The sequence below is a fragment of the Perognathus longimembris genome, chromosome 28 (assembly GCF_023159225.1).
Source record: "Perognathus longimembris pacificus isolate PPM17 chromosome 28, ASM2315922v1, whole genome shotgun sequence".
Taxonomy (NCBI): domain Eukaryota; kingdom Metazoa; phylum Chordata; class Mammalia; order Rodentia; family Heteromyidae; genus Perognathus; species Perognathus longimembris.
In genome coordinates this window covers 79,930,323-79,955,857 of record NC_063188.1, presented here as the reverse complement: position 1 = coordinate 79,955,857, position 25,535 = coordinate 79,930,323, and the positions used below count along the sequence as shown (strand labels likewise).

The 25,535-nt window shown below is 42.2% G+C and overlaps 1 pseudogene; it reads left to right on the top strand.

The window, feature by feature from the left end:
* The first annotated feature begins 20,168 nt into the window (after window positions 1–20,168).
* On the top strand, window positions 20,169–25,267 carry LOC125343146 (annotated as a pseudogene).
* The last annotated feature ends 268 nt before the right edge of the window (window positions 25,268–25,535 follow it).

Genomic DNA, 25,535 nt, shown 5'->3' with positions numbered 1-25,535 from the left:
TTTGAATCTCAGCTAATGAATTCTGAAACCTGGAATGAGGTTCCTCCACAAGGTTTCAGCCTCCAAAAGCAGACTGAAGATTCTAGTCTCTCCAAGTCTGGGGAGGCAAGGTGGCATTATTGACAGAATGCTGAAGTATCTAGTCCTTATTGAGTAGGTACTGACAGGTGGCATTATGTTTCAGTAGAGCCTCTTGTGTTCAAATTGTGCTGCTGGTGGCTGTGGTGATCCACTCTTATTATCCTAGCTGGTTGTGGAGCAAATTGCTATGGGTTGATGTTTGAGGCTAATCAAGGCAAAAGTCATAGCCTCAGACACTCCAAAAAAGTGGCTGTGGCACGGGAGACCTGACCCAAGTGGTAGAACAACCACTAAAGGGAAGAAAGACAAGTCAGAGTTAGGGAATTCCTGAATTAACTATCCATGACCAGCAGAAAAACAGACACAGACCTACAGACAGACAGAGAGACAGACAGACACACACACACACACACACACACACACACACACACACACACAATGTAGGGTTGTGTCTCTAGGCTGGAAGTCCAATACTTCCTAGAGAATATTGTGAGACCTTATTCAAACTGTAATGCAGCCTACAACGATTTGGAATGTAGGTCCAGTGATTCAGTGCTGGCTCATGAGTATATAGCCTAAAGCATCAGTTTTCCTGTCTCTGTCTTTCTGTCTGTGTTTGGTTCTTCACTTGAATTAGGAAAGTGAGGGGCAGGAGTCTGTGTGAAAATGCAGGCTTCTCAAATCTTCCTGTTCATGTCAATAGGGTTTGTGTAGGGGCTATAGGGAGTCCCTGCATGTATTTTCTGTAGACCACCACTGGGAGCGCTAGAGGGCTCATGAGCTATCTTCTGATATCACTGAGGTGTCTTTAGGAGCAGGCTTAAAGTGCTAATTTCTACTTTTGTTGTGGGGCCTGGGGTCAGGCAGCCTTGATTCCTCTTTTATATCTAATTATTTGAGCCGTTGTGTAGTGTATACATCCCCTCATAATGCTGTAAGTGGCATTCAGGCTGGCTCTTGGCTGATGATCTGCCTCTTGAGACACAAAGATCTACTTCCTGCTTTTTGGACAGCAATTGGAGACAGGAGGCTCATGGACTTTCTGGCCTTGGTTGGCTTTGAACTGAAATTGTCAGATCCCACGCTTCTGAGTAGCTGGGATTACAAGAGTGAGCCACCAATGCATGATATTTTTCATATTCTTTATTTTTTAAGAAAGTGATTCTCCTTTCCTCAAAATAAAGAGGCTTATGATTTGCATTCCTGAGGAAGCTCATAATGTAGCTAGAGAGACATTTCAATTATTTGAAAGTTCCAACATGGGTGTGTCGCAAGATGATTTAAGAGTAAGAATAGGGGAACAACCCCAAAGTCTGTGCTCTGCTTGCAGGTGCTCCTTAGCATGCAATGGGAGATGCCCTGGAGGAAGCAAATACAAAAACCTTCAATTCAGGAGCATGACAGAAAACTGATGGAGTCAGGGCATGGTGAGTGGGACACAGAATGGATGGTGAGGCTATGAGAAAGAGAGGATGGATGCTAGAGAAACAGCTCCATTTCCCTTAGCTAGATCCTGAATTGCCCCAGAACAAAATCGGGAACAAAACTTACAAATGTTCCTTTCAGCTGGGAGTGGTGACTCACTCATGTATATCCAAGATATTCAGGAGGCTGAGATCTAAGGATGGTGGCTCAAACCCAGCATGGGAAAGCAAGTTCTGAAGACTCTTCTCTCCAGTTAAATACTAAAACAAGCCAGAAGTGGAGCTGTGGATCAAGTGTTGGAGCGGTAGCCTTGATGGGAAAAATAAATGAAAGCTAACCCATTTTTATGTGTCCAGCAACATTACCCCTTTCCATCTTTCTGCCAGCTGCTAGGAGGCCCTACGTCTGGACTTGTGCTAGATAAGTGAATGTGTCATTTACTGAATAGTCTCTTTCCTCTCTGTCAAACAAAAACCTGATGAGTGTTGTACCATTTGTCAGGCACAAATTGTGCTGCTTTCCTACTTTAGTGGTTATAATGAATGCTTAGTAAAAGTTTGATATGAAAGTTTGTTTAAAATAATTAAAATTATTATGTGGCTATGGCCTTTATTCCTAGGTACTGGTCAGGCTGAGGCCTCAGGATCACAGTTCAAAAGCATCATGGGCAGGAAAGTTCATGAGACTCTTACTTCCAATTCGAGCAAAAGGCTCGAAGTAGAGCTGGGCTAATGTGATAATGTGGTAGCTTTCCAAAAATAAAAAATCCCAGGAATAGCACCTAGGCTATCAGTTCAAGCCCATGACCAGCAAACTCTAGAATGAATATAGCATACAGACAAAAGTAGGGGACACAAGCATGCCTATTATGCCATGATGACACCTAAGGTAGAAGGAGGAAAAGAGTGACTTGAGAGTTAGCTGAAGAGACTAAGCCTCCAAGAAGTAGGAAAGTGGAGTGTATCATAGAACTGATTGGAAGAAGAGCTCCCTGTGCATTCCAAGATGGTGGGGGCACTGCTGTCAATATCACAAGGAACCAAGCTTAGGAGGGTGTTTTGAAGAACACGGGTAATTCACAGTGAAAAAATGCCACAGGGAACAAATATCCACTCATCAACCTGGCACCAGTGGCTCACATTGATAATCCTAGCTACTCAGGAGGCTAAGACTTGGAGACCAGAGGTTTCAAGGCTGCAGGGGGAAGAAAAGGCTTCAGACTTTTGTTTTCAGACCTCCATCTCCAATTAAGTAGCAGAAATGGAGGTATGACTCCCTCCATTGGTAGAGCACAAGTCATGAGTTGTAAAGTCAAATCCAGCTACCAGGTACTAGTATACTGTCGGGCTACATAAATTGTGGGGGACACTGGGCACTATGCGCTTCTCCCGCCAGCAGGAGGCCAGAGCGTGTCCCGATTGGGGCTAAGCCGAGATGGGGATCGAGCTGGCGAAACCACCAGTCCCAAAGCCCCCCCTTAAGTCAAAGCAGACTCTAGACAGGGCGGTTTCCGGGAGCCGTCCGATGGACTTCCGTTTATTCAGGGGGTGGACAACTACACTTAAAGCAAGAGTGATGGCGGGAAGGAGAGGGACTTTGGGCGGCTAGCTGGACGTTAGCAATTGGCTGATCTGGGCTGTTCGGCAAGAGTGGCACCCCAGGACCCCTCCCCCACAGGCTGACGTCATACCCCAATAGAACCACCCCTGGGCCCCAGCGGCACCATCTTGGAGGCAGACAAGTGGATCCAAGACCAAGATGGGAGGCGGGCTGGTCCAGAACTACTCCTTCTAATTCCAGACCCGGAAGGAGGTAGAGTGGTTTCCAGCCATGTGGCTCCAGGGCGGGAGGAGGGGAGGGTCAGTCAGGACCTCCCCCTTGCGACTACAGTCAGCATCCAACACAAAACGACAACCATCTTAAAGAACTTGACAAGATTCAGAAGCCCCTTTCAGATGTGTAGGTGATGTGTACACAGCATGCTGTGGAAGAGGAATGCACATGGGAATGAATACATGATGGTTGTGGCAGCTGACTTGCTATGTGCTGCTGTTTCCTGTTCCTTAAACAAGGTAGGCTTCTTCCTCAGCTTCCTTGGAGAGAAAGGAAACTTCTTCCCTCCTTGGCTCTGAGCCAGTCCAAGTATCAAACCAAAGCAAAAATGCTCTGAGAAGAGGAAACTGATCCCATTCGTTCCCTGAATTTGGTTCCAACTAGTGATTGGAAAACTTTTCCTGAGATTCTTTTTCCTATCCAGGGAGATTCCTTTCTCTTTTTCATTCCCACTACTTTTTCTGTTTTGTTGGCATTCATTTAAAAAGGGCATCTAATTATCTAGTTCAAAAGCCAACATTCTATAAAGGGTAGAATGTTCCATTCCCATGTGTTTTGTTCTGGTTGGTCTTGGATGCTTTCATTCAGTCATTCCCACTTCTGACCCCAGCTTGCCTGCTACAGGTACATGTATTGGGTTCTGATTCATCTTCTCAGTAGTTCTTTATGCAAATGAATAGCACATGTATTTATTCTCTGTTCTTTTCTGTAGTTGGCACATTGTTCTACTCTTTTATTGTGTGTGCTGTCACTGAGGCTTGAAGTCATGGCTGGGAGATCACGCTTGGCTTTTTTCCTCAAGGCTGCCTCTCTACCTCTTGAGCCCCAACCCACTCCCAGCTTCTTTCTGGTTAATTGTCGATAAGACTCTCCTGGTCTTTTTTTATTTGTATTTACCCACCTTGGATCTACACATTCAATTTAATGCTTTTTATAGTCAGCAGCTGTTGGCTTTGTAACTTGATAATTTAGATATAAACTCCCAAGACCATTTGGTACCTTGGTCCCTCTGTAGTAGTGGTGAAGAGTGCAGACATTGGGGAACCCCATATCACACATACTTGGAGGGAGGAATGACAGCTGAAGAGATCTTCTGTTCTCCCCAGCTCAAAGGGAACATTCTATCGGACTAGGAAGATTCCACAGCTGTAGGCTGATCCACAGTCATAGAAGGAAGAAATTTCAGAGGAATGGAAAATCAGTGACTGTCTTCATCTTCTATCTGGATATGCCCTCTTGCTCAGCCTTCCCTTTGTAGTCATTATGGCTAAAAGCAGAAGCACCTGGTTTCATGGCACACATTCTTTCCATTTTTCCTTTCTCTAGCACTGATTGTTCTTCTCATCGTGGTAAAGGAGAAGTCCAGATGAGAATGTGGGCCTTGTTGGCCTCAGACCTGCTATATTTCACACAAACTTTAAAGTTTTTAGTTTTCTATTTTGAAAAGATAAACTTTTTATTATGTTTTGAAGAAAATTTGATTCTAGAGCTTTGAGATCTAACAGTTTAGGATGAGGCTCTCCAACTTTAATGTGTTAACTGAGGGCTTGTGACTCACACCTGTTACCCTAGGTACTCAGGAGGCTAAGATCTGAGGATGATTTGAAGCCAGTCCAGGCAGGAAAGTCCATGGAAATTCTTCTCTCCAATGAGCCACCAAAAGTCCAGTGTAGCTGGAAGTGGAGTGAAAAAGTGGAGCTGTGGCTCAAAGTAATATTGAGCAGTAATATTGAGCAAGAACAATCAGGGACACAGTCCAGGCCCTGAGTACAAGCCCCAGAACTGGCACAAAACAGTTAAAATTTTTAAAAATCACTCTTTAATGTGTACATGTATCCCTTTCTCTGTAAGAGAGCCATTAAAAATATGCCTTCTGAGAAAAGCAAATTGAAGACACCAAGAAATATCCAATAAAAAGTAATACTATTGTGCTATGAGTTATGTTCTTCCCATTGTTCTAAATGCTCCTAATGTACGTGTAGAAACTTTAAAACAGAAAAACAATCCATATTATTTACAAAATGAAACCTGCACTTTCAATATTTCTGTATTATGGGCTAGGAACAGAGGAAGTAGATTTGGTGTGTTTGCTATTAAGTTAAAAATAAGGACCATGTGTATCATCCTGAATGAAGAGCACAGTTAGTTATTGTTTTAAATGCCAGTGAGAAAGATGCTAATCATAGCAAGTCATCCCTTAAAGAAAAATATGACTGCTTTACACAAAGAAAACCATGCATTGGAAGTCTCTTCGATTTAAATAGGTTATTATTTAGTAGTACTAGGAAGCATGTGGAGTGTTAGCAATGTTTTCAACCACTTGTGTCACATCTGAAGCCATAAAATATGCTTTTATCTCATATCTCTTTGAAGAGACATGCATGTGTGCATGGGCCTGTATGTTTGTTTACATGGTCTTGTACCAACTCCTGAACGCTGTCTTTTTTCTTAAGGCTGCCATTCTACAACCTGTTCTTCATCTCTACTTATGGCTTTGTACTGGTGTATTGGAGATAAGAATCACTAGGACTTTTCTTCCTAGGCTGACCTCAAATCTCTGTCTTCAGAGCACAGTCTCCTGTATAGATATGATCATAGCTGTGAGCCACCAGTGCTAAAAAGTAGATGTTTGTTTGTTTTTACTTATGTTGTATTTCTTCAATACCTGTCTCTGAGTGTCTGCCCCCCACTGCTTATACACTCCCATAGCAAATAACTCATTTCTCATTAGCAGAAGGCAGACCAGATCGAATAAGCCTATGTACAATACCCAGAGTTATCTGAATTAGGGAAGGGAAAGGGAACAACAAAATGGTGAGATAAAAGCCAATGGGAGAGCAAATGTAACAGCAATATTTACAAGACAATGTGTTGGAAATGAACTGTATAACTTGTTGGGGGTAGGGGTTGGGGAGGTAGGGAAAGTGGGAAAAAAAGGAAGGAGGGAGTAACAAGTTTGACAAGAAAAGTACTCACTATATTATGTATGTAACTGTAACCCCTCAGTACATCACCTTGATAATAAAATTAAATTACAAAAACGAAACAACAGAAAAAAATCACAAAAGCTGAAGTCATCAAGTTTGGAAAATTTTGTAAGGCATTAGTGACTCATATAGCTGATCCTGGTTACTCAGGCGGCTGAGATCTGAAGGTCCCCTATTTGAAGCCAGACCAGGTTGGCAAATTCAAAGACTCTTATCTCCTTTTAATAAAAAAAAGAAAGCTGGTAGTGTAGCTGTGACTCGGGTGGTGGAGCTCTAATGTTGATCCAATGAAGCTCAGGGACTACTAGTGTATAGGCCCCGAGTTCTAGCCCAAGGATTGGCACTAAAAAGTCATTTTTGGCACATATTAGAGTTAATATATATTATAGAAGTGCTGTTAAAATTGGTATTGAGCCATTTTCATTTTAACATTTATTACAATTTATATTTTATCAACACTAGATAAATTACATATGAATGCTACACATACACACGGTGCCTAATAAAAATAGCTTTCCTAGTAATGTAAAAAAAACAATGTGATTTAAATATACATATATTGCCAGTCCAGGGGCTTGTACTCAGGGCCTGGAGTCCTTCCCTCAGCCTCAATGTGCTTAAGCCTAGGGCTCTACCACTTGAGGCCCAGTGCCAATTCCGGCTCTTTCTGGGTAGCTGATTGGAGATAAGAGTCACATGGACTTTCATGCCTGGGCTGGCTGTGAACCATGATCCTTAGATCTCAACTCCTGAGTATCTAGGATTATACCCAAAAGCCTTATGGAGAAAGTTTTCTGTGTATGGGCAACAATTCAAATAACAGCTACAAGTTCAATTTTCAATCACCATGGAACAATTTAACCATGAACATATATTTTAAATAATCATCTTAGATAGAAGTTTTGTAAGTGGCCACTTTCAATATTTCTCTATCAAAATTGAAGTGTAAGTTCCTTTCAAACAGTCTCTGAAGCTGTTTTCCCTAATAGCTGCCATATGGCTATAAATGCCTTGCTCAATACACACTCAAATGATCAACCTAGTGACACCTTGGCCTGCATTTGAAATGATCCTCAGTTCACAGTGTCCTCTACACACAGAATTATAGGTATGCACCCTTGGTCCTGACTGTAATTTTTGTGCTAACCATAAAAGGTTTTCAAACAAAAAGAACCTTTGTAAAAATTGTTGGTGTGTAGGCTCTGAAGTTTTCGTGTCCCATGCACCTTTTCTTATCAGGGAACAAAAGAGCCATGTGATTGCATTAAGGAAACAACAGCCATGCACTGGTGGCTCATGTCTGAAATTCTAGCTACTCAGCAGGCTGAGATTGGGATATCCCAGTCTGAAATCAGCCTGGGCAATACAGTCCATGAAACCCTCATCTTCAATTAACCACCAGGATATCAGAACTGGAGCAGTTGCTCCAAGTGGCAGAATGAGCCAGAAAAGCTCAGGGATAGTGTCTAGGCAATCAGTTAAAGCCCCAGAACATACTACAAGTAAATCATCTCCCCAGATGAAAAAAACAACAATACTGCACATTGCCAGGCACCAATGTCTCACATGAGAGGCTGAAATGGCATGATTACAGTTCTTTGCCACCTGAGGCAGAAAAGCTTGGAAGATCCCTTCTCAACGAATTGCTACAAATCATGGTGGTGAACAGCTGATATCATACATACATTGGGTAGATGGGAAGACTAACATGGGTACATCATGGTCAAGTGCACACCCAACAGGACATGGCAGGTATCTCCAAAAGAGAGTCCCATGTTCCCCCAAATAACCAACAGAACATAAAACTACAGCCTGGCTTAGCTGTGGTAGCATCAACCTGGAAAGCATTCAAGTAGTTCTAGTGTTCAATTTGCAGTAGCACCAAGAAACATAACCAGTGTGGAATTTATTCAAATAAACCCAAGCCCTCTGAAGTTGTCTTAATATAGCTATCTCAATAAAGGTATTGGCATAACTCCTGATCATATGCCCATTTCGTCCTTCTTTCATTTCACCTGTGGTCTTACTATGTTGCCCTGGCTGGCCATGGACTTCTGGGCTCAAGTGATCAACTGTCTCTGCTTCAAAAGTATCAGGAATGACAGGTGGACATCAGCACACCCAGCTTTCAACTGCCTAAAATATTTAATTATTGGGGTGAGGTGTGGCTCAAGTGCTAGTGTGTCTGCCTGGCAAGCATTAGGTCCTGTGTTGAATCCCCATTATGGTCCTGAGAATTAAATGGACAAAGCATTATGGCAACTCCATGTCTAAAATCTTATTAGACATTGAATAAAGAGGGTAGGAAGCCATGCTCATGTATTCTTGAAAAAAGTTTATAGGTTTTTATTCTAATTACTTCAGTAGTGAGTTATCCACATAAGTGATAAATAAGCAATGCAATGTGTTCTAACACAAGTATCATGGAGCACCAAGGAAAGCTGAATAGTTAAAATTACTGAATTTAAATAAGATATGTTTCCAATGATTCAGTATTCAGGAGGTTATTTTCAATACTGTTTTATAACTTTGGCATCCATAAAAAGTCATGTGCATAAAAATCTAGTATCAAACTTGACATACAAAAATTGAAAAAAAATGAATACTACGTCCTTGGTGATTCTGTTTCACACTCCATCTGAAGGCGTGTGAAGATGTAGAAGCTGCCTACATCTGCACATGCTTTGTCCTTTTCTAAGTAAGCATTTATTTTAATGGGAACTCAAACAAAAATGAAATTCTTGGACTTGGCTATGTCAAAGTCCATGTCCCTAGGACTAAAGAAAATCACAAGCATATTATGAAATGAAATTCAAGTACACAATTTATTCTGTTTTGTCTATGGATTGTATTATACATCAATTTATTTTTCTCTATCCCCACCAAGTAGTGGTGACAACTTTTATTAAAATTGTTTCTGCTCTCTCCATATGTAGTTGTTTTATTTAAAATTTCTCATCCTCAATTCCTTTCCTTTCCCTATCCCCTTCATGTAAGTTTTCCCTTAGATTCATGCTCTTTGTTTTTCCATAGATATTATTATATAGATGGGTATATGTAATATGTGCACATGTTCTTGAATAAAAATCTCTGTTTTCTATAGAATTCATGCCAATATGATTTCACCACTGACAATGAAAAGTGAGCTTTATTTCATTAGGATATATTAATTTTCTAAGGTAGTTGGCATCTTTTTTTGTTCCTGGAATGGCATTTGAACACAGGACCTGTGATTGCACTTGGCATTTTTTGCTTGAAGTTGGGACTCCACCACCTGAGGCAAACCTCCACTTCCAGCTTTCTGCTACTTTACAGTAGGGAAGTGTCTCTCAGTTTTGTCTGCCGGCAGGCCCCAGTTTCCTGGCCCATTGATGGATCCCTCCACCACATCCATGCCACACCACACCCATGCCATGCCCACCCTCTGAGTTGCCTACAGCAGAAGAGGGAATCTTGGATCTTCCCAGAGTTCCACCTGGTTACCGTAGCAACCTGATCTGTGGGGCCACGTGGGAGTGATAACCGATCCCTACTTTGACTGTTTTCCTCAAGGTCCTTCCTTACAGCTGCCTAGGAATATTCCCCAAGCCCTTACCTACTGCCTGGATCCATGGGCATATCATTAAAAGCCCCCACCCCCACTCCCACATTCCCATCCTCTTTTGACTCTGCCATATATTGCCCAGTTTTCCTGCCGTTTTCTCAGTGGAGGGCAGGGTTGAGGTAGCGGGGGCAGCCACAGACTGGATAGCAGCAGGAGCAGCAACAGCAGGACCAGGCCCCTTCCCCTGGATCAGCAGCAACATTAACAGCCAGTGCTCAAGCAAAAACAAAGGTAGCACAGGTACCCATACCTTCGCAAGCTGTATCTCTTCCTCTCCATTCTTGGCCTCCACACTGCCTTTTACCACACACACACACACACACACACACACACACACACACACACACACACGGTCACTCCTCCATCACACATACACACAGACTCCCTCCCCAAATCATATACTTGCGCAAACTCACACACACTTCCTCTACCAGGTACAGACATAGACACTCCTCTTCAGCACACATACAAACACATTTCCCTCCACAATAAACAGGCAAGCACACACAGTGGCAATGCTTCCTACCACCCAAACGCACATTCGCACACACTTCCATCCACACACATCCTTTCACCACAGACAGGCACACAACTTCCTTCTACCACATCCACACACTCACACACAAAATGTAGCCTCTACCACACACAAACTCCCCTCTATCACACACACAGACACACACAAACTCACACATTGCCCCACTGATGTTACTCACTCTTACCCAACTGAATGTCTGCATCCCTATCTGCTCTCCTGCTTCTTGATGCGTAAGTGCAGGCCTGCTGTCCACAAGTGTGCAAGTTGTTTGCACATCTGTCTAGCCAGCTGCACACCTGTACCCTATAAGCCACCTGCACATCTGCCTGCTGCTCACAAGGTGTCTTCACACTGCCTGCTTGCCAGGCTCCTGCACTCCTGTCAGCCTTGCTGCTTTCTGAAGGATTGAGTTGGGGCCTCAGTGCCTTCTTTCCAGGCTCCATCCACTTGGTCCAGCTCACAGCTGGGCTCTGTGCCTCAGATGTGTTCTGCTCTTCCTGTGGGGTGGGGTAGGGCAGGGGGAGGAGCTGCAAGCCCAGCTAAGCACCAGACACTACCAGGTGCAGGTGCCTCAGAGTGAGTGGTGTGCAACACAACCTGCTCCACTTGCTCCAGGCAAATTGGAAAGATAGGGAAAGGGCTTGCGTGTGCATAAAATCTTGAAGCGCAATCTTGACTGACGTCCTTTGGGCATGGAATTCCTATAATAAACCCAAGGGACAATTAGCAACCCAAGTGTCCCTTTGCAAGCAAAGTGCTCAAGGATGCGAGAGATTGCCATGCCAGTTTGTCAGTTCTTTCCCCTTGAGTCACTGATACAATTGCTTCAGTTAGAGGTATATTGCTTCTATTTCAAAACTGCCCTCCTGGTGCTGGGGATATAGCCTAGCGGCAAGAGTGCCTGCCTCGGATACACGAGGCCCTACGTTCGATTCCCCAGCACCACATATACAGAAAACGGCCAGAAGCGGTGCTGTGGCTCAAGTGGCAGAGTGCTAGCCTTGAGCGGGAAGAAGCCAGGGACAGTGCTCAGGCCCTGAGTCCAAGGCCCAGGACTGGCAAAAAAAAAAAAAAAAAAACTGCCCTCCTAAATTTGATTTCAGGTGGACGAGCTATTATGTCAGATCATCTAAGAAACCGTCAGAAATACTTGTAAAAATTTTATTACAGTGAAGAGGCAAGAGAAAGACAGAGAAATAAGAGAAAGAGATAGAGAAGAGACACAGAGAGAAACAGGTTTGTCAAAGTAGCTGATGGTATTATGAAGAACTCACATATACTCATTATCATTAACAATTTTATGATATTTACTCTTGATTTTTGCCTCTTTTCCATAGTAAAAATGTAATTCATTTAATAATGCCCTGATAAAGGAATTCTCAATTATTTGTAGTACTTCACGCTTACCTCACTATTACGTTGAATTTACATTGGAGGGAACTGTAAAAAGAAACATAATACAGATGGGTCCCACATAGCTTTCATATATATTTTCCCAAAGGTCGTATCTTACATAGTTAGAATACAATATCAAAACCAAGAGAGTGACATTGCAACAAAGCACAGTGCTCGTTTAGAACTCATGCATTTCTTATCTGGATCTGCATATGTAGATCTATGCAATTTTCCTGTATGTATAGATTCTCAACCACAATCATTCTTGCCACAGAAGAGTCACAGTCACCTGGAAACCCCAACATGTTCACTATCTCTGCAATGTTTTCATTTGGAAATATAAGAGAACTGGAATGATAATCTATTTATACCCTTTTGCTCAGTGAGCAACATCTCTGAGACTTTCTAAAGTACATTAGTTCATGCCTTTATGCTGGGAAGTGAAATTCTATAGTATGAATGTGCCATTTTAACTCTTTCCCATTAGAGAACATTGGGATTGCTTACATTTTATTTCAAATTGCTGGTACTGGAGCTTGAATGCAGTTGTATAATGCTGTAGCTTTATTGTTTTGCTCAGGAAAGTCCTCTACCAGTGGAGGCACAGCTCCATTTTAAACTTTTTACTGGTTAGGTAGAAATGAGTCTCATGGACTTTCCCTTGTAGCTGGGGTCACCCTGGGAGTCTCAGATTTCGATAGCTAGTACTGTAGCCATAAGCTACGGATTCTCAAATATGCCTCATAGTATAATCCACTACAAATAAAATGAGCTAGGCACTGGTAGCTCCTGACTATCGTCCTATTGAAGAGGCTGAGACATAGAGGACAGAGATTGGAAGTTTTCTGGGGCAGAAAAGTCTCCAAGAATCCTATCTCCAATTATCTGCCCAAAAAGGCAGGTAAAATCTGTGGCTCAAATGCTATAGTGCGAATTATTAACAAAAAGCTGAGTCAGAGCTTAAGTTCCTACGTAAACACACACACACACACACACACACACACACGCACGCACAAACACAGAAGCACCTGCACACACAGTTCCAGGAATTCGCACACACGCAAACAAAATAAAAGTTCTAGCAACAGGTGAATGGCTTATACATATCATCCTAACTATTTGGAAAGCTGAGATGAGGAGAATTATGGTTTAATGCGAGGCACTACATAAAAGTTTTAGGGAACTGAGAGCTGTTACCTGGTGATACACTCCTGTTACTCTAAATATGATGGAAGACCATAAAATAAGCTTATCACAGCAGAAGTGCACCCATGGACAGGAAAATCCCAACCAGAGCCAGGCCTGAGAGGTTCATACTTGTAATCTTTTTTCTTTTTTTTTTTTTTTGCCAGTCCTGGGCCTTGGACTCAGGGCTTGAGCACTGTCCCTGGCTTCTTTTTGATCAAGGCTAGCACTCTGCCACTTGAGCCATAGCGCCACTTCTGACCATTTTCTATATATGTGGTGCTGGGGTATCGAACCCAGGGCTTCATGTATACAAGGCAAGCACTCTTGCCACTAGGCCATATTCCCAGCCCCATTATACCTGTAAACCTAATAACACAGGAGACTGAGTGCTGAGGATGGCAGTATGAGGACAGCTTGAGCATGGAAGTCCATGAGACCCTCATGTTTCCAATTAGCCACTAAAATCTGGAAGTGGAGATATGGCATAAATGGTAGAGCACTAGCATTGAGCAATAAATCTCAGGGACAAGACAAGGTCCTGAGATCAAGCCCCTCGACTGGCATCACCACCACCACCACCACCACCAACAACAACAACAACAACAAGAACAGCAGCAAAAAGAAAAAGAAATCTGTCCCAGCAAAAAGAATTTGAGTTAAGGTTCACTTATAGGAAAGCCTGCATAAGCACAAAGCTCTGGAACAGTTGAAGGTCTCAGCCCTCACACCTAAAAATCAATTTTAAAAAAGGGTCATGAATACTCACATAAAGTTTTGTTTTCACATAAATTGACTTCCTCTTGCTAAATAGCCAGATGTGCAATTGCTGAGCCAGCTGTTAAGTATAACTTCTGTGTGTTGTCTGGGTTGCTTGAGAAGTACATATGTTTTGGGGTTTTTTAACTTGTCCTGGGGCTTGACCTTAGGGTTTGTGTACTGTCTCTGAGCCTCTTGTGCTCAAGGTTATTGCTGTACCACTTGAGCCACAGCACAACTTCCAGCTTTTTTCTGTAGTTTATTCAAGATTAGAGTCTCATGGTGGCTTTTCTGACTGGGCTGGCTGCAAACTGTGATCCTCAGATCTTAGTGGCCTGAGTAGATTGGATTACAGGCATGAGCTACTGGTGTCTGGCTTAGAAGTATATTTTCAATGCTAAAAGAAACAGCTAGGAACAGTCAGGTGGTAGAATATCACTTGTGAGCAAAATCACCTGGGGAACTGCATGAGGCCCTGACCTACACCAGTAGCTTAAAAAATCAAGACAAAAGGAAGAAAAGAGAAAGAAAGAGAAACAAACCTAACTCCAGTGTGGAAGTGTCTCTTCTGTGGAATGCTTGCTGCTCTGGAAGCTGAGATCTAAGGATTCCAGTTAGAACATGCCTGAAACTATTGTTTCCAATCCTTAATACCACCCAAACCCCTATTTCCAGCAGTGGCTTAAGCTGTAGAGCAACAGGACTGGGCTGAGAAGTCCAGGGAAAAGCCTAGGCCCTGAGTTCCAGCTCCAGGGCCAACACAAAGAAAGAAAGGAAAAAAGAAAGAGAGGAAGGGAGGGAGGGAGGGAGGGAGGGAGGGAGGGAGGGAGGGAGGGAGGGAGGGAGGGAGGGGGGGAAGGAGGGAGGGAGGGAGGGAGGGAGGGGGGGAAGGAGGGAGGGAGGGAGGGAGGGAGGGAGGGAGGGAGGGAGGAAGGAAGGAAGGAAGGAAGGAAGGAAGGAAGGAAGGAAGGAAGGAAGGAAGGAAGGAAGGAAGGAAGGAAGGGAGGGAAGGAGGGAAGAAAATATGAGAATTGAAGTTTAGCAGACATTTCCAGACTATCAGCACAATTTTGTATTCCCACTAACAATGAATGAGAGATCAGTTTCATCACATCATTGTCAGAATTTGATATTCTCCCCATAAAGTCATTCAGATAGATTTGTGGAGATATCTTGCTAAAATGGCTTTTCCTTCAAGGTCAGTGATGCTAAGTGTCTTGACAAGTCCTCTGTGAGATGTGAAAATATTTTCTTATACAGAAGCTGGCCTTCCAATTCACTTACCCAAGTTTTTTTTTTTCTTGCAGAAAAAAATGTTCATTTGTCAGATACATAGTTGTTAGGGTTTTGTGGTTATATGTTGCATTTTGATGCTTTATGTAAAAAAGTACACTCATTCCTAAGTGTGAAAGAGTTTTTCTACTGCATCCTTGTAGAAATATTAGAGTTTTGCAGTTTAATAAATTACAGTTTAACAAACGATTTTTAAATGTACATTTTATAACTGATTTTGGCACTTCTAATGGAATAAATCAGGTTTTTACCTTTAATTTTTCATCACAAATGAATTGTACAATTTTGCCTTCTACATTCGTGTGTATTTATGCATTGGTAAGCACTGATTTTTGAAAAAAAATTGCATTGATGTTATATCACACATGTAGGAATGGTCAAACTGAATTGTATATTGATCCTGACACATTCTCCTCAACTAGTCTTTTTTGCACATTCATGTGAAAGTTGATGATCATAAAAGTGTGTACTTTCTTCATTGTCTGTTATTGGTGTTAAGATAATTCTGCAGTCACAAAATACTATGGGGAATCATGCAAATTAAGAGAAAGGGAAAAAAGCCTCTGTGGACATTTAGGAACTTGAATTTTAGTAGAATTTCACCATTTGCAGAACGGGTCAAAGTGGCTCACTGGGCACAATTGATTTGCATACATATGGTTCATTCTGGGATAAGAATTCAGGCCTCCTGACTTCCAAGCTGTGCCAAGAAGAATTATACAGCAGCCCTGACAGTTCTGCTTTACAATGTCTCATAGAGAAGCAAAACTTTGGTGGGTGCTTATATCTGGAGAACGTTCTCATCAAAACTGACTACAAGTTAAATGACTGTTCATCAGTGCTCAAGCCATTTGTACAAATAGTGTGGCTATGCTTTGGTTTTCTGGTAGGAGTCTGACGCTTTGTAACTTGCAAGAGAGGGGTTCCACATGTCCAGTCCCCAATAATGTCTCAGAACATGAATTTCTGGCAAGCTTCACTGATATATAATATTTCACTCATGTTGTTAGGACTTGTTCCTGGAGGAATAACCTGTTCTAGGAGAGTTGACCTGCATAGGCAGGCCTCTTGGAAGACTGATATTAACATATAGCCACTGATGCTCTTAGTAACTGACAGTTGTATAGTAAATGGTTTTCTATCTTTGTATTCTTAGCCTTTCTTGGCTATTATTCCTGAAGATAGTTTGTAGTTAGCAAATACTTTCTTAAGGAATATATTTTATGGAATGAAAATATGCCAATTTGCATAGCATCTGTTAAGCAAGTGTTAAAACAAAAGAAATATTTTTCTGAATATCTAGAGCACTTTTCTTCCTGGGCTTGCTTCACACTGAGCCACCAGATGTCAGCGTCAACTTTCCCCATGTTCCTCCCTTGACCCAGGCAGTGGGAAAGTCAAAGCAGTACCCCTAATCCCAAACCTCAGGGAAGGTTTGACAAAAGACATTTTCAATTTGGGCCCCACTTACTCAAACCTACTCAGGAAACTGAGATCTAAAGAATGCTGTTCAAAGCTACCCTCAGCCAGAAAGTGATTGAGAGTGTTATTTCTAATTATTAAAAACCCAAATGGCACTGTGGCTTAGTGGAGTGGTGTACTAGCCTTGATCCAAAATTCTCAAGGTGAATGCCCAGTCCAAATTCATTCGAGATCCAGGAATATTTAGCCTCCTACCCCCAAACACACTCACAAAGATATATTCAGGTAGCACCAGATTTCAATTATACATTTTTGTCATTCTTTTTCTATCTCAGGAAAACTGTATCTGCAATTGCAAAATTAAGTGACTCTTCCTCTTCCTTACTTCTTTACAAGAAGACCTCCTTTGTCCTGCAAAGATAGGCAGATATAGGGAGCCAGAGACCAAGGAAAGTTATTGAATGTTCTTGCAGAATGGACATGAGGAGGGGAAACAGGCTAAGAAGCATAAACACATGTATTTGGGGCAGAAGGTGCTCTCCAGACTGGAGCACTGGTGTTGATAACTGTTTAAGGATCTCATAAAGAGATTATAAGCTTTATATGATGCCTAATGAGAGTTTCTTACCTGATATCTATTCTTCCTACCTTTTCCATTATTGCCTCAAATTTTCCCTGTGCCTAGGAAAGAGGCTCGCTCACCTTCTAGCCTCCCTTGAAGCAAGGATATCCATTTGACCCAAACTGCCCAAGAAGATGTTACTGTGCATCTCCTGAGTTTGTCTTCTGAGACATGATATCGCTGATCTAGAATGAATTGTTAATAATCATAGAGGTCATAAGCATTGTAGTCTAGAATGACAATGTCCATTAAAGGGAAGATTTTTTTAAAATGATGAAAAAATGGGGTGTGTTCGGGGGAGGAAAGGAGGGAGAAAAATGAAGGGGGGGGTAATAAGTATGACAAGTAACGTACATATGCACTAACTTAAATATGTAACTGTAACCCCTCTGTACATAACAATACATAACTGTAAACCCTCTGTACATAACAATAAAAAAGAGGGCAGAGCAAGAAGATATGAGAGATATGAGGGACCTGGCAGTTTGAAAACACTGTAGAGAGATTGAGCTGTACAAAGACCAGCACGTTGTTCATTTTCTGGCCTTGGCTCACAGTCCTCTACAGCCTGCCACCTCCCCCATCCCCCGCAGTGTTCAGCACAGGCTCAGCTTTCAGTATCACAAGGATAGTGGATTCCCATGCAACAGCTTTATTATTTTATTCATCCAACCACTGTTTGACTAAGACAGTGTTTTGCTATGTGACACCAAGAGCATGAGGGTAGTGAAGTCCTGCTATAGTTCCACAGGATGTTTGAGACATTTTAGAAAGGTGAGACCCAGAAAAGAAGCAGAATTCAGAGGCCAATCATGATGGCTCGCCACTTTCATTCTAGATACTCAGTGGACTGAAATCTGTAGCATTGTTTCCTGAAGCAAGCTAGGTAAAAACTGTCACCAGATACTACCTGTGAATAACCAAAGTTTAGATTGGAGGTATGGTTCAAGTTATAGAGCTCCGGTGAGCAAGAAACACCGAACATCAGTTTCTGATTATATATATATAGTGTGTGTGTGTATGTGTATGTGTGTGAATACACAGACACACATGCACACACACATACACACACTCTCTCTCTTTTTCTCTCTCTGACATACATTCATTAAACAACCCAACACAAAAAGAAAAACTTCAGGATATAACATTATTAAAAGATAGTTAACAACGCCTAATTGTTTTGGCTATATTTCCTGGAATGCTCACAATGACTTCAGATCAGTCAGACCTCTTAGAGATGAAGAAACTGACAGAAGAGGGCGGATGGAAGTCTCCACAGGTGGTTTGTAGCAAACATCAGTCAAACACAGGTGGGAAGCCTTCCAGATCCACCCTTGTTATTTGCACAAAGCTTTGCACTGAGTAGACCTCGAGAATGGGCATAATTTGAGGCTTTAGGTGAGGACTTGGAAAAAGGATGCCAGACACTGCAATGAGCAGAAACAGAAACATGGAGCAGATTTCATCCCATCCAGTAGGCAGGAGGCCAAATGGCCCAAAGAGAAGTTTGTTTTCTTTAAAGAGCTAAGCATCTGTTGAGAGATGCATGTCCTATGGTAGTCACTGTGGGATATGCCCAATGTGGGGAAAGTACAAGGCATGTACTCGCTGTTCACCCAGCCTTGATCCTTCCCTTCCTCCTCCTCTTGTTGTCTTTCTTTATTGCCCCTTCTTTCTCCATCTTCTCCTTTCTCGCCCATATTTATTTCCTTTTCCTTGTTGCTTACTCCTTTCCTTTTTCTCCTTTCTCTCTTACTTTTCCCCCTACTCCTCCTATGCTTTTTTTTTCTTTTTTCTCCACCTGGTCTGTGTGCATTACATACAGGATTCTCTTCTGCAAGAGAACAAAGAATCTCCCAACCCAGGAAGGACTTTCTAAGAACATTGTGGAGTTGTGAGTCTGGAGATTCAGATGTGTGATTTGATCTTTCTTTGGTATGATGAAAGTAGCAGCAGCAAATGGGGTTGAAATTCCTAATTAGATCTATGTGTACACTGGGTTGTGAAAAGGCATAAAGTTCCAACTCTGGCTGCTCCAGTGAAGTCATGTTCTCTGAAGGCCTGCGGTCATTCTAGCAATGCACTAGTGTTAGCATGTGAGCAGAAGACACCTTCTCTGTGTGCCTGATGAAACTGAGGCTCTAACCTGCATTTGGTTGATGGTGCCAGACAATTCAAGAGGAAAATATGGCCCCAGGAAGCTTGATGATACTGGGCCTCCCAAGTGACGCATGGTGACTGCTCCTGAGAGGAAGAACAAGGTCCCCTTATGAGGCACCAAAAAGAGACAAAGTATGCAGTTGGATTGTGGTGACCCAGGTGACACTAGACCCTGTATGCTGAAAATGGTGTTTCTAATGGCTGTAGTAGCCCATTCTTGTTCTCCTAAGTCATGGGCAAGCAAAAATGTGTGTGGGCGGACCTTACCATGGGACAAGCCTAGACAGAAGATTTCTTGACCACAGTGTCAACAACAAGGAAACAGCAACAGGTCATAGTGATGGCATAGTGAAATGATGGAAATCCTCCTGAAGTCAGAAAAGACAAGAGAATATGAGAAAATATCCCAATCTAAGTCTCATGAGCCACCCATGCTCACTACCACACACACACACACACACACACACACACACACACACACACAGAGATTGATTCACAGAAACACAGTCAGATACACAAAAGCATGCATGCACAGACATGCAGACACTCAGCCTGGTGCTTCACCTCTAGCTCTATGAGGAGCACAAAGCTGTCTAGGGAATATTGGGAGCCTTTATTCAAATCAAATATAGAAGAACACCAAAGTGCATGGTGATATATTTCTTCTGGTATTGTGCCACCATATGAGTTCAACCTACCTTATGCTTCCTTGCCAGTCCCTCAACAAAGACAAACCCTCTGATTTCCCTCTGCTCACCAGCCTGTGAATGTTCCCTCACTCTCACTTGGAGGCTGAGGGGCATAAGATGCTACTGGGCAACTCTGTCAAAGTTGGGCCTTCCAAGCCCTCTTCCTGAGCAGGGCAACATGGAGAGAATGGATTATGTCATCAGCCTGCATCATCTGAGGAAAATGGATGTCCTAACCAAGCATGAGTTTCAGCTGGCACTTCTGTGGCAGAGAACATTGACTCCTAGACAAGGGCCTCAGGTCAGTGTTCAGAAGTCTCATCCTTATTTAGCACAGTTTTTGTTAGGTAGGTTGTGAGTTTCGGATGTAGGAGATGGCAAGTACTTGTTTGGGAGCAGGTTTCAAGTGTGGAGGTGTACTTTGTGCTCAAGTAGCATTTTGGTCTAGGAAACATTTTGATACCTTATTCAAAATGTATCTAGATGTGTACAGGAGTGTGGTGTAATTGCGCAGGAACAAGGCTGGTTTGGATGAGATCCACCACCGGTGTGGTCTGCAGATGCCTGCTTTGAGAGCTGGAGTTCATAACTGCACTTGAGATTTGAGTTGGCAACTAGATAGGAGAGGAAATGGCCTTCTACCTGGTTGCCAGAGGCCACACATTCTTGGTGGCGGCAACAGATGGAGAGGGAGGGGATGACAAGTACACGATTGGGAACAGGATGCGAGTCTCAACTGTGTCTATAGCCTTCTGCTGTGTGGTCCAGGGTCAGGCAGTCTGAATTCTTCTCTGCTTATCTAAGGGTTCCAGAGGTGGTGCATAGTATATATACCCTTCTTGCTTGGTACTTTTGAAGCTCCTAGTCTCCTTGGGATAATGTCATCAGCCAGTGCAGTAGGAAGGTATGAGCCAAGACTGGTGTATGTGTCCTCTTGGATGAATGTCAGCCAATGAGGCCTGACTCGAAGATCACAGCTCCTCCATCTGACTGCAGCCATCAAATGGGGACAGAAGGTTCTAGCCTGAAATAATTTATGGTGACAGAGTGGCATTGTATTTTACTATGGCCTGTGCTGTTGAAGTGGTGATTCTGGTGACTGTGATTCCCACTCCTTTTATGCTAGATAATTCTGGCCAATCGGGGTGTGTGTGTGTGTGTGTGTGTGTGTGTGTGTGTGTGTCTGTGTCTGTGTGTGTCTGTGTGTGTCTGTGTGTGTCTGTGTGTGTCTGTGTGTGTAGGTGTGTTCACGCTTGCTTTTGTGCTAGGCCAGCAAAATATATGTAGTCTGGATTCAGTCTTTCCAAAAAATTATTTGTAGATAAATGTTGCGTGGGCCAAGTTATAACTACGGTCTCTAATAGGAAGACAGCAAAGCTGATTCAGCAAATCTCTACATTGGAGTCCCCAGATCATTACAGCACACACAGAACAGCTTGGAATATTGCTGCGACTCTCACTCAAAGAGAAGCAGGCTGAGGGATAATTGTGAGATGTTATAGAAACATTATTGGACAATGTGGAGTCATTTGGGGCCTAGATGATGAAACGTGGTAATAGTTTCCACTTAGTTTTATATATGTGTGTATAACTATATATAACACTATATAGACTATATATAAAGTATATAATAAATCTGTATACAAATATACATAACAGTATGCATATATAGACATACTGAATCTTGTGTTATTCATTGATGCTTTGAAACTATTACTACTTTTTACCAAAATCAAGTTTGATATATTGGTTTTGAATGTAGTATGTGTGGCACTTTGAGTTTCATTTTTGCATCAAATATAATTAAATATTTCTGGAGTTGGTTTATCAGAGTTGAATATATATTTACAGGGTATTTCTTTGGCATTCAAGAACAGGTTTTTTAAATGCTGGGCAATTTTTTGATTACTTAATCAGAACAACTGTCTTTACCTGATACATGGAATTATTTTCCATTTTGTTTGTATAACTGGAATCCCCAACTCTATTGCAGCTAGAGATTGCTAATGGGAGAGATGAGGTTCAACAACCCTTAGGCTCCCCTGCTGGCTACAGCCCGAAGAGGTGACCTAAGACTCAATGCCCTATTTTGTCCATCAACTCATGGTGCCAGTATTCTTCACTAGGGCCTGTGTTGTAAGAATGTGGTCTGCTAGGTATGGAGCTCCCTCTCATCAGCTTATCTCCTTAGGGAGAAAAGTCAGTGATTCATTATGTGAAAACAGCCCCAGAAGCTAGTTGGCTTGTCCTTACCTTCAACAAAAGGTAGGCATGGCCCAGATGATTGATTGGCCCGCAAAAGCAAGAAAGAAAAGTAAAATGAGAGGAATCCCTGAATCAAAGTCTCACAATCTCTACACTGACACATGCACAAACTCAGACCCAACCACACTCCGACACGAACACCCAAACAAAATGTATGTCAGAGTAGGGGTGCATGTTTTGCTTGATTCAAAGCAAAAGTTGACTTCATGAAAATTTGGGGGCCTGTCAACCATGTTCGTGAATTATAGATACAACATGAATTGGTAGGATTTGTGTGATGATCTTTTGTGATACTTAATTTTTACATATCCCAGTCTCTGTATGTATCTGCATAAACAAAGAAAACAAATTCCTGCTTTGCTTTTACTGAAGGGTTTCCAGGACTATGTGTCTGCTCCTGAGCTTTGTTTTAAGTATGTGTATCCTTTGCTTGTATTTTGTATTAAAAAGAAAAAGAACCCATTATTGTTGAGCATGTTGGCATTGTCCCCTTTATTTTTTTCCTCCCTCTTTTAGGGACATATGGAGCAAGTTATTCTTTTTCTGTATCTTTTTTTTTCCTTTTGTAAACTCTCTTGTTTTGTTTAAAAATGGCTTTATAAAAGGGCTTTTATAACCCCCCAAAAAAAACATTTGGAGGCCTTATTAAAAATATAACTCAACCTAAAATGAACAGTTTGTAGCTCCAGTGGTACAATGCTGGCTTAGAAATAAAACCAGAACAATTTCCTTTCCCCCACCTTATAAAATACAATATTTCTTCCTGTTCTACTTCTCTGAATGCTCTGTAGCCTAACAGGGAAGGTTAGAGCCAAGTGTCTCTGCTTGTAACTGTGAGAAAATCTGGGCTACTAAAGGACTGGGGTCCACAGAGGCAGGCAGGGCAAGCCTGGGTGAGATGTGATCTTTCACCTACAGTGTCTGCTGATGCCTGCTGGGGGCTCTATAGGTCCAAAATACACAAGAGCGCTCTACTGGTACTACGATGTCAGAGGGAATTGCCTCCTAGTATTTTGTCCTGTTTCCTAGTCCACAAGTCTGCTCTTCAGTTTTTCTCATAATGAGGCTACCAGGTAGAGATGAGTAGGTTGACACTTGCTGTATGGGGGCAAGATTAATGTGCTTCTGGGTTTGGTGGAACTTCTCTTTGTTCGTTGAAGTGCCTGATGGAATAGGTTTGAATACCCCCTTGACCTGCAGCTTCTTTCTGGATAACAGGAAAGATGGCTCTCTCAGCCTTGGCTGGCCAGTCTGCCTTCATCGTCCAACCTCAAATCCCAGTCTCCTTTTCAGGTTGGATTATTGTGTGGCCCACAGGCTCTGAGCTCACTCTTGGAATTGGAACACAACAGTACCATTCACTTCAACATGAAGAGAATAATTTTTTTTTTCCAGTTCTGGGGCTTGGACTCACGGCATAAGAACTGTCCCAGGCTTCTTTTTGGCTCAAGGCTACCACTCTATCTCGAGCCAACAGCACCACATCTGGCTTTTTCTTTTCAAGTGGTGCTGAGTAATTGAACCCATGGCTTCATTAATAGAAGGAAAGCGCTTCACCACTAAGCCATACTCCCAGCCCCAAGTGTGTGTGGGGGTCTTGTTTTGAACCTTGTATTAACCTTAGTAATATTGTTCTAATCTTTGATCTGCTCATTTACCATCAATGCTCTGTGTGTTAAAGTCTGTAGGCCTTGTAGCTTCCCGATTTAGATTTATATTCTGACGATTATTTGAGACCGTGTTCCCTCTGTAGTTGTAGGGAAGATTAGCGACACTGTGTACCCCATGTCTCACATACTTACAGGCTCTGGTACTGCTCGTTGTTTAGCAAATGTAGCTGAGGAGTTCTCTACTCTTATCCTTAGTTCATTGTCCAAAGAAATTATGCAAGTGCAGTGGGAAGATTCAATAGCAACAGGCTGAACCAGAGTCACAGAAGGCTGAACTTTCAGACAAATAAAAGGGGAGTGGCTGTCTCCATCTTCTATCTGGAAATGGCTTGTTGCTCAGCCTTTACTTTGTAGTCTTTATGTTTTGGAGGAAAAGCACCCAGGGCTCTTCATAAACGTTCTTTTCTTTTTTCTCTTTCTCTAGTACTCATTGTTTTAGTCACCTTCCTAGAAATAGAATTGAATTGTGGATTCCTGAGGAGCTGCTAGCCCCCTGAGGTGCAAGACACCACCAGGTGCAGGTGCCTCAGCCTCAGTGATGTCCAAACTCAACCCTGCTCCACTGGCTCCAGGTGGACTCAAAGGTAGGGAAAGGGCTTGTGGGTGTATAAAATAGTGAAGCACACTCTCGACTGTGGTCTTTTAAGCTTGGAGAGCCTACAATAAAGCCAAGGGGCAAATAACAACCAAAGTGTCCCTTTGAAAACAAAGTGCTTGAGGATGCGGGTGCTTTGCATGTCTGTCACTTCTCTCCCTGTGAGTCCTTGATACAATTGCTGCAGTTAGAGGTATATTGCTTATATTTTAAAACTGCCCTCCTAATCATTTGATTTAAAGTATAGGAGGCCATTGATTTAAATGTGGAGGCCATTCGGGAACTGAGTGAATATCTGGTACAATTTGTTGGAGATCAAGAAGCCTGGAATGAACTGGAAGAACTTTATATCAATGAACACGACTATGCAAAAGCAGCCTTTTGTTTAGAGGAGCTTATGATGACCAATCCACACAACCACTTTTACTGTCAACAGTATGCTGAAGTCAAGTATACCCAGGATGGACTTGAAAGTCTTGAACTTTCAAGGAAGTATTTTGCACAAGCATTGAAATTGAACAACAGAAATATGAGAGCATTGTTTGGGCTCTGCATGTCTGCAAGTCATATTGCTTCAAATCCAAAAGCAAGTGTAAAAATGAAAAAGAACAACATGAAATATGCTAGTTGGGCTGCTAGTCAGATAATCAGAGCTTATCAGTTTGCAGGTCAAAGTAAGAAGAAACAAAATACTCTCTTAAGGCAGTTGAAGACATGTTGGAAACATTGCAGATCACTCAGTCTTAAAGTTTCAGAAACTCTTTGATGTTGGATTCTACAACTGCACAATTGAACTGACTGGCCTGTGACATAGTTACTAAATGCCCATTGCTATTTATATTCTAATTTTCTGTGAAGAAAGTGGTCATAAGAATATGTTTATATAAACCTAAAAATGCCTTTTACTACTAAGCAGGAAGATGGAGAAAATCCATTGAAAAAAGACTTAAGACCTATTGATTGTACATCAGTCTCTTCATATCACATATATTATAACTGCTTTTAAATCAGAATA